The 10,191-nt window shown below is 31.2% G+C and overlaps 1 protein-coding gene across 2 annotated transcripts in view; it reads left to right on the top strand.

Moving 5' to 3' along the window:
• The first annotated feature begins 953 nt into the window (after positions 1-953).
• The window catches only part of LOC108362574 (uncharacterized), an 81,880-nt gene continuing 72,642 nt past the window's right edge, over positions 954-10,191 (top strand). Inside the window, exon 1 of one of the 2 annotated variants that reach the window (XM_017615603.1) lies at positions 954-1,141. The gene's annotated coding sequence lies outside the window, so the exon portion shown is untranslated. Of the gene's footprint in view, positions 1,142-6,736; positions 6,940-10,191 lie in introns of those variants that run through there. The other variant, XM_017615604.1, reaches the window with a different exon arrangement.

The following is a 10,191-nucleotide window of genomic DNA, read 5'->3' as shown; positions in this document are numbered from 1 at the left end:
GGCAACACTGATACTGTGTAAAAATGTCCCACTCCAATATTTATAGCTCAATTCTGTTTCGGTGACAAAAATGGTTTTTACTGACAAATTTAAACTTTTTCATATATTCTTCTGTAATAAAAACTGTGACAAGAATTTGCCACTGATACAGAATAGAGCCGTTAATTACTTTTAAATAACATGACTTTTAAGTTAAGGCGTGCGTGTGAACGTTTTAGATGACTGCGAACGGTGCTACGGGGCGTATACGTTACATACGCAACTATGGGTATACATATTTATGAGCACGAGTGGTTATTTCTGTTTATTTTTTTTTTTAGTATATCTTTACAAATTAAAAACAATTTCGTGTTGGAATCTTGTTCTTTACACAAAACTGAAGATAATACATTATCTAACATAAAAGTGCCTCCGTTTTCGACAAAAAATACCTTTTTGTCGAAAACTGTAACAACTCGTGAGATTTCCTCTACATGTAGGTGGAGCGGGAATTCATTTCTCCTCTACAAATTTACCTGACTCCTTCATGAATCTGAGCAGTTTCTTGAGGGAAAGATAATGTATCTCATCCATTCTCAATATAGCCGACCTAAAAAATGGTACATTTTAGGTCTGACGAAGGCCGACGTCTGCAGATAAAATGTTTTGTAGTATTCTCATCCCATCCTCCAAACAAGATATACACAGTGGATCGTCGATGATGTCTGTGGTGACCAAATGTCGTCCCCAGGGAGTATGCACCGGTCCAATTGGATACTACAGAAAACCGCAGTTCGCCAATTCATCAGCCAGTACCACTCAGCTCCAGTACTAGTGATTTCATAACTCAACGTATTCATGCAGACCTCTGATTAATACATACACACAAATATATCTACATTGATGCGAGTTGCGTTTACGACGTTCGCTTGCTCGGCAGTCTGTCTGTTGGCCTGCTGCGGATGACCAAACTTTATTGCCAATAGTCAACAACGAACAGCGCTCGTGGATAGTTGTTTGCTTGCGGTATTTTGCAACTTATTATTTTCGAAAATTTCTCGGCGAAATCTAATTGTGAATTTTGTGTTCAGTACGGCTAGGAAATACGACAATAACGCGAGTGCGAAAAAAGGGGAAAAGTGAAACGTGATTTTTTTAAATGGTAATTGAGCTAATCAGATCAACATTTCTGCATACATACAGATTTAAGTAATCACTGATCTAAAAATAATTTGCATACCGACATACATATGTATGTAGTTGCATGAATGTTTGTTAATGAAAGCAATTTAATAAACAAATTGATTGAAAGTGATTGAATGTTTATGTGACAAAAGTGTTGCAGTGCGATTGCAATTTCATTTGTATTCCAAATTAACATACTTACATACATACATACATACATATGCATGTATAAAATAGCTATGTGTATGAACATCCAGTTATGTTTGAATGCAGTTCATTAGTTGCATTCACATCGCATAAATGAAAATTTGAAATGAGAATAAAAGAAACAAAACAACAAAACTTGATTCCGCTAAACAATAAAGTCATTACAGAAATATGTATTTAATGTGTTTATATGAGGGTGAGCTAATTCTTTGGACCATAAAAATTTGAAATCTCCATAGTGATTTGCTTGTAAATGGGGTTGGTTGCGGAGGGAATACAAAAAAGTGTTGAACAATAATTGAATTTTTCCACACTTCTGAAATTGCTGATCGTTTAAAAACCTTTCAGCAAATGTTTCTATTCTTTTCATATAAAATTTCAGTCACTAAGAACAATTTTATCAAGTAGGATTTAAAATTTATCTTTGACTTCGCTTTTCTGAGGATTTCGTTTATACAGCAAAAAGACGTGGTTATTGTAAAAACTTGGTAAAAATTATTATTTTTTTTTAATGTTAGTAATGACTTTTTCATATAAAAATTTATTTATTTTTGTCACGATAGCACTAAGCGTCTCAAATGCCGCTGTAACTTGGAGTATAAATTTCGAAAAAAAAAATAAAATTAACAAGCGAAAATTGAATTTTAAAAAGTTGCATTTTAAATCATTTTGATCAGGTGTTGTAAGTTTTTGTTTTCGTGGACCCTAGCGGGTATCATCTTAATAACAAAAATTATAATCTACCCAAGAAAATTCGAGGTTTCTCGATGACATCAACATAAAGTACGCAAAGCGGGGATAAAAAATATTGAAAAAAAAAACATTCACTTTTAATCATTAAAAATCAAAAAAAAAAACGATATAGAGCAAAAGGATTAAAATAAGGGTTTGCAATACTAAATAACGAGATGTTAAAAAAAACCTTTAAATAAAGCCTTTCATGAAGAAAGACTTCCATTTCAAAAGTAAAAAAAAAAAAAAAATTTCATCAAAACTGCATACTTTTTCTTTTGACTTGTATCAAAAATTTATCACTTGAAAGTGAAACATGGACATAACTTTTTGGTAACTTCAAAAGCATACATACGTTTTTTGTAATTTAAAAACCAGAAAGAAATTCTTGTTCAAAAAAACTGACCATAAATTTTTGATCAATCAAATATTGGCCATACATTTTTAGCAATTTAAAATCTGAACGCAAAAAGTTGGGCTTATAAACTTACCAAGCATTTATGTTCAGTTTTGATGTCAAATATAAAAAAATGATAAAAAAAATGTTTCGTTTGAAAAAAAAACAGGACATACTTTTAAGCCATTAAAAAATTAGACATAAATTGTTTTCTATTTCAAATTCGGCCATATGTAGAAATATTTGCCAAGTTGTTAAATTATCAAAACAATTTTATCAAAAATTGAACCCTTGAAAGTAAAAATTAGACATAATTCTTTGTTTATTGAAGAAATGGACATACATTTTTGGTAATTTAAATACTGAAAGAATTATTTGTTCAACAAAAAATTTGCCTTAAATTGTTGGTCAATAAAAATTTTTACATAAATGTTATCCCTTCAAAAACTGAACGCTTTTCAGCCGCTCAAAAATTGGTCTAAAATTACTTAAATTTTATGTCCTGTTTTTTAAATGATTAAAATTTTAATTCATACATATGTACATCAAACATTAAACGCTTCAAAGTAAGCACTGGACCTAATTTTTTGGTCATTTAAGAATTAGACATTTATTTTTGCCTATTTCACAATGGGTCATAAATTTATATTAGTTAAAATACTTGCCATAAATTTTTGTTATTTTAAAACTGTCTCTGAATTTTTAGCTGCGTAAATTATAAAGTACATGTTCGAAATAATTTGAACTTACCGATAACTCCTGATTTTTTTTTAATGTGTTGCGCATTTTCTTCCATATAAAAAAGTTNCTTCAAAAACTGAACGCTTTTCAGCCGCTCAAAAATTGGTCTAAAATTACTTAAATTTTATGTCCTGTTTTTTAAATGATTAAAATTTTAATTCATACATATGTACATCAAACATTGAACGCTTCAAAGTAAGCACTGGACATAATTTTTTGGTCATTTAAGAATTAGACATTTATTTTTGCCTATTTCACAATGGGTCATAAATTTATATTAGTTAAAATACTTTCCATAAATTTTTGTTCTTTTAAAACTGTCTCTGAATTTTTAGCTGCGTAAATTATAGTAATTTTGTATCCCGTTCAATTTCAATTAATAAAGTACATGTTCGAAATAATTTGAACTTACCGATAATTCCTGATTTTTTTTAATGTGTTGCGCATTTTCTTCCATATAAAAAAGTTATTATATCTTGTTTGGAAGAGAATGCGCCACACCGTCACCAAAAAAGAAAAAAAAATTGCCAAACATCAACAGTAGCCTCAGCTACTTCAAACTTGCGTTTTAATTAAACTGAAAGGGCAAAAGATTGCATGCCCAAAATCTTTATAAGAAATTAATAGGCTTTAATTTTTTACGAAAGTTATAAAAAACAAATAAAATTAAATTTAAAAAAATTATTTGTTCAACCTTGTCAACATTTGGTGCGTTTATTATATATTTTAAAACGGGGTGTAGTAGTTGTAACCTTTTTCTATTTACTTATACGAAAACTACTTAGGTTTTATATCTAAGTCACAGATTAGGGGACATTCGCTGTAGAATTTAAAAGTTTCTTCATATCTTACAGTCAGTTTCGTTTTAAAAGTTTATAACCCATATATACACGAAATACATTCATACATACTTGGCCAAAAATTTATTTATTACTAGAAAATCCCGGCGGGCTTGGCTGCGCCTTCAAAGTATTTTTGTGTTTGTCTTCGCTCTCAATACCTCCAAAACTCCTAGTTAATATTTTCTTTCCCGTACAACCCGGACCGGATCCGGTAATTAGAGAATAAGCAAACAATTTTCTCTCAAAAACGGAATAATGTCCAGAAGTACGGGAACGCAAAAAAACACATTTTCTGCCCAGAATTTGAGAAATAGCTGATTCAAGTGGTTTTTGTTATCGACACTTGATTGCAAACACTAGGAAATTGAATTTTGGTTTCACGAATTCCGTCTTATTTATAAAAAAAAAAGTATATAAAGATTGAAAATTCATGCAAACAAAAAAATGACAAACCAATTTGATTTCAGTTTTTATGGAAGNAGCAAACAATTTTCTCTCAAAAACGGAATAATGTCCAGAAGTACGGGAACACAAAAAAACACATTTTGAGAAATAGCTGATTCAAGTGATTTTTGTTATCGACACTTGATTGCAAACACTAGGAAATTGAATTTTGGTTTCACGAATTCCATCTTATTTATAAAAAAAAGTATATAAAGATTGAAAATTCATGCAAACAAAAAAATGACAAACTAATTTGATTTCAGTTTTTATGGAATATAAATCAAGGGCGAAATTAACCGATAAATACCTAGGTTTTTATTTAAGATCTTTGCAAAATCGTTATTTTTACAAACTTTTACTAATTCCACCTGTGTGTAATCAAGTCTTCCAACCAACTTCCCAATGAGCTAGACTTAGACTTTAGACTTAGCTTAGAACCCAATGACAATGCAATATGAAAGGTGAATTGTTCCGCTAGGTGGCGCAGATGTCGATATGGTTTATATCTAGAACGTATATTAATTAAAAGGAAAGAAATAACTTTACAGGTGGGTAGGTAGTGCGGGGTGTTTTTTTTTATAATATTCACCGAAAAAAAAATTGTATTTAAAATTTTTTTTTTTTAATTACATGTTTGATTTTTTGTTTTTCGATCAAATTTCATCGTAATTTATATTTTTCCGATCATTTTTAACCTTTATGATGGAAACTGCGTTTTCTAAAAAAACTAAATTTGGAAATTACGGTTAAAACACGACTGAAAAATTTCAAATAAAAAAAGCCATTATTTTTGGTAGAAAAAATTAAAATGACAAAATACCGGTTAAATTTGATCGCAAAAATATAAATCAAATTTTAACGGTTAAATGATGGTTTTTACTACAAAAATCGTAACCGTTACGGTCCTTGTTCTAAATAACTTAAAAACAGTAATACCTAACACCCAAATTTATAAAAAGTTAAGAAGGCTTGAAACAAAAATCGAAAATTTTTATATACAGTGTGCTTTTTTATATGCCATGAGTGCCAGGAATAACTATACTACTACTAAACCAAATTTTTGCTTATTTTTTCATAAAGAAATTCAACAGCAAAAACCACAATAATCAATTTTTTTTTAATTTCATAGAGAAACTTTGAAAAATAAAAGAAATTTTCTTTGAAATTTTCCCATTTTTCAAATCAATTTCTTGCTGCCGGTTTCACCAGCAATTTAAATGGAAAATGATTTCTTACTTTCTGTCAACTTCCATAAAAAATTAAAAAAACTTAAATAAATTGCTTTCGTGAAATTCGCTGTTAGACAAATTTTGAGTATGGAATGCCAGTTTCCAGCCCGTAAAGATTACCGTTGATTTTTGCTAATTTTTTCGCTGAGGGTGTTGTTGGGTACCTTCCTTCATATAAAAAAGAAATATTGTGTAGATGCTCCCACCTATGAAAAACTGTTTTTTTTTGTTAATAGGCTAAACTTTGAGGGTCTTTTAAAATTTCCGAGTATGCAGTTTTTCGGCTGCTTGTTAGGCTTTTCCAGTTCGAAAAACCTCAGGAGCTTGATGTATTTGTATATGTAAACTTTAAAGCAAACTTTAATTGTTAGAACAAGTGCTGAGTGGTGGAGGCCCTTAAACATTTTTATATCCAATTTCATTTGTGTTTATTTATACATATAAATACATGTACATACATACTTAGGTGAATCAGTGGTCATTAGACAGCGCTAAAGTGGCTTTAATAATTTGTTGGTTTTCCCTTATAGAGATACGCGATTGTGCTAAGGAAACGTTGAATGACATGTTTGGAATTGTAAGCAAAAATATTGAAATTCCATATGCGTTGCCACTGACACGCAAAACAATTGAAGAGTGGCATAGAATGCATTAATAATAATATGTATGTATATGTATGTATGTATGTATGTATGAGCGTATGTAAATGCAGTTAAAGACAATAAATGGCGAAAAGTAGTCAAGAATTCCAGCAGTACTACATATGTAATAAGGAAGGCAAAGCAGCAAAGAAGAGTGTATGTTTGTATGTAAATATGTACGCCTGTAAGTGAGTAAAGTTGTTGCAAACGCCTTGAATGCGAACTCGCAGGCAGAAGAATGCATATTTTGCAACAATACAAACACCCACAAATACTATAAAAATTATGTATGTACATTCACATGCACAAATACAAACAAACAACCATTAAAAGATTAACATACTTGCAGTCATTTAACGATTAACATACAAACCGGCATACATATGTATGTACATACATAGCACCATTTGTGCACCAAGCATAAACACACACAGAGTGCTGAGTTATTGGACAGCCAGCCACCAGCCATCAACCCAACCAGTGAGCCAGTCAACCTACGAGAATGTTGCTCAATGTGCAACCAACTGAGGCATGCATATCGGGTATGGGTATGAGCGCATATGTATAGGTACATATATGTGGGTGTATTCGTGTTTCTGCGATTACATGAATGTTTGTATGTCCAAATCTTTGGAAGAAGCATGGGCTTGCACTGCGCGAAGATAGTTGAAAAGGCAGATAAGAAAAAAAAAAACGTAGTGCAGAAATTCAAACTATGTAGGTAAAAAAAAAAATGCAACCGAAAAGGTACCTATTTACAACAAAAACTGTGCGGCTTGGAAAAATGTGTACATACTCGTATGCTGGCAACAATTTGAAGATAGCTCAATACATACTTGTATGAAGAAGAATATCGAAAATGAAAGAAAGAAGACTCGTTTTTTAGGCCTGTCTGCTGGCGGCATATGAATCTATATCTATGGGCTTGTACGTTGTACATTTGTTTGTGTGTGTGTATAGTTGTATTTATGTATGTACATATGTACACGCAACCATTGCTTTATGAATACTTGTTTCTTGAGTCGGTGTTGTAAAACCGGTTCCACTAATCAATGAGGCTCTAATGCTGACTGCAATTGTCTGTGAAATGATTTTGGTTGAATGAAGATGAACAAAAAGAGTTAATTCTTTTTCTTTATAGGCACGTTTATACTGGTAAATAGGTAGGCACTATTCAAGAATTTTTTAAGGCTAGGCTTGAGCGTGGCAAATATGTAAGTAAGGGAAATATTAAAAATGCTGGCCATATACTCGACTTTAAATTATCTAAAATCTACATATAAATGAAGGTGATAAATACATTAGTGAATGCATAAATACCTACATACAGTATCGGTCATATCTATAGCACGTCATTTCAAAGTGATATTGAGTGCCACTTATGTTTATTTACTTATTTTTAAGAATTTTCAATTAAAATACTGTTCTTTCTCTAACAAAACCCATATAAACCCAAGTTTAATAATTTGTAGAAAACTACAAAAAAGTGCAACAAATTTTCACCTAAATTTCAAACTTTTTTCTCGGAAGTCTTTGAATTTTTCTGAATACACAGTTTTATAGCCCAATCAATTTTAGTCTGACAATGTGCAAGTTTCAAGTGGCTTGATTTTTTAGAATTTTTTTCGCCAAAGGTGTTGCGGTTTTCTTCCATATACAAATAAATTGAGTTTATTCATTATATGGAAGCCAATGCGACAAAAAAAAAATCTAAAAATTTAACGGTAATTCCTAGCCACTTGAAATTTGCACATTATCAGACTAAAATTGCAGGGGCTAAAAAACTGTGTACTCAAAAAAATTTTAACACTTCCGGGAAAAAAGTTTCAAATTTAGGTGAAAATTTGTTACACTTTTTTGTAGTTTTCTACAGATTGTTGAACTTCTGTATGGGGTTCGCCTGAGAATGAACTAAATTTTAATTGAAAATTCTTAAAAATAAATAAATAAACATAAGGGGCACGCAATATCACTTGGAAATGGCGTGCTATAGATATGACAGATACTGTATGTACGAGAATATACATAGACTAATATGTATGTATATATATTACACGGGTTGAAAAAAGTGCTATTTTTTAACTTTTTTTTAATTTTCTTGTAAAATATTATCGGATTAGTGAAACCAGATGTGTGTCAAAAGCACAGGCTTTAACATGAAAACTTTTAAAAGACACTCATCGCAAATTTCTATTTTCCATATAAATAATAAGGACATGTTTTTTAAATTTTAAATTTTTTAGCTCGTTTTTAAGTCAACTTATCGGAATGACCGATATATGTATGTACATACTTATATTTGTGAAGGGAATTGAAGGATGTAAAAAAAATCTTTTAGGATTTTTCAATAAATTCAGTCCTCCATAAGTTATTCAAGGTTAAATTCGAACATGAAAAATAAATTTTTATTTTTTTTGAAATTTCGGCAAAATGTTAAAACTTATCACTAAATATCATCCCAGCTGGAAATTAATCTCTATTTTAGACAAGTGCTGGTCAGAAGATTTTCTCTCTTCCGTCTAGTTTCCGACAAGCAAAACCATCGAGGTGCTAGACACAACGGTAAAACGCTTGCTCCAATGATTCTGGACAGCTTCCGTCTAATGGACCAAATAAGAGTTTGACTCGCTGTAGTCCAGGTACTGCTAAAAAGTATCTCATTTAAGAATATCTTCCCAACACCAAAAGTGATTATCTCAAACTGTTATTCTGGAGCCAGTCCAGGCTCTAAGAACATAAATTTATTTCAGGACAACCTATCCGGTGCCCGTCAAGGTTATCCCTTTAAGGCTGTCGCATGGCAAATACTTTCCTAACGCTAGCAACGTAAATTTATCTACTAGAGAAAACCACCTAGTACTTAATCTGGTTACCCAAGTAAAAGATATTGCGTGGTAGTGCTAATCCTGATAATTGTTTTTTTATGCTAGGGCTTGTTCAGATTCTATTGGGTGAGGACATTGAATTGGGTGAGTAAGAGAATCTATTAAGCGCCTGAATAGAATATCTGTAGAAATGATTTCCAAGCCAAAACCTGTTTTGACACAGTCCAGAAAATCTCAGTTACGGAAATCTAGCCAGACTCTCGATGGGATCAAAGCTTTCACTAGGCTCTAGAGAGCTGCAGTCCAAGATAATTTTTTTTTTTGAAATTGTTTTATTTTCTTTGAAAAATAATATCATTTAACAATTTATGAATCTTAATGCTTAATGAAGTGTGCATCACCCCCAATTATTGAGCATAATTTTTTTTGATTTTATTTTAATTTGAAATTAATAAAAATATAATAAAGATGAGATTACAAGACGAAGACGTCTCAAGCGAATCAAATCGGAGCTAAAATTTATAAGTGATATCTTCGACTATGGTAGTATCGATTTTGGGTATTAGATAGAAAGAACAATTAATTTAAATTTTTTGAGTCTCTTTAGAGGAATCTGTACTTTGCCCCCAGTGCGACACTCCTTAACCGTCTCCAATGGGGACCAAAAATGATATGTGCTATATGTGACAGTTATATTACCGATTGAGGAGATGATACCTAAAAAATCCTTCACTTGATTTTTTAAGGACCACCCTAATATTAATATATATATTCATACATATATACATACAACACTAGTCATTATTGAAATATGTCTCAATTCATATGAATTTTTGGCACGTACAAAACTTCAAACTAAAGCTTCAGGGAATTTGTATAATTTGTTTAGGGCTATACCATTCATGGTGCGCAAGACTACGTACATACATATGAATGTACATATGGCGCTAATAAAATAATACAAATTTT

This window comes from Rhagoletis zephyria, unplaced genomic scaffold (assembly GCF_001687245.7).
Source record: "Rhagoletis zephyria isolate East Lansing unplaced genomic scaffold, Rhagoletis_zephyria_1.1 Rzeph_scaffold_01039, whole genome shotgun sequence".
NCBI lineage: Eukaryota > Metazoa > Arthropoda > Insecta > Diptera > Tephritidae > Rhagoletis > Rhagoletis zephyria.
This window is presented reverse-complemented; position numbering and strand designations above follow the sequence as displayed.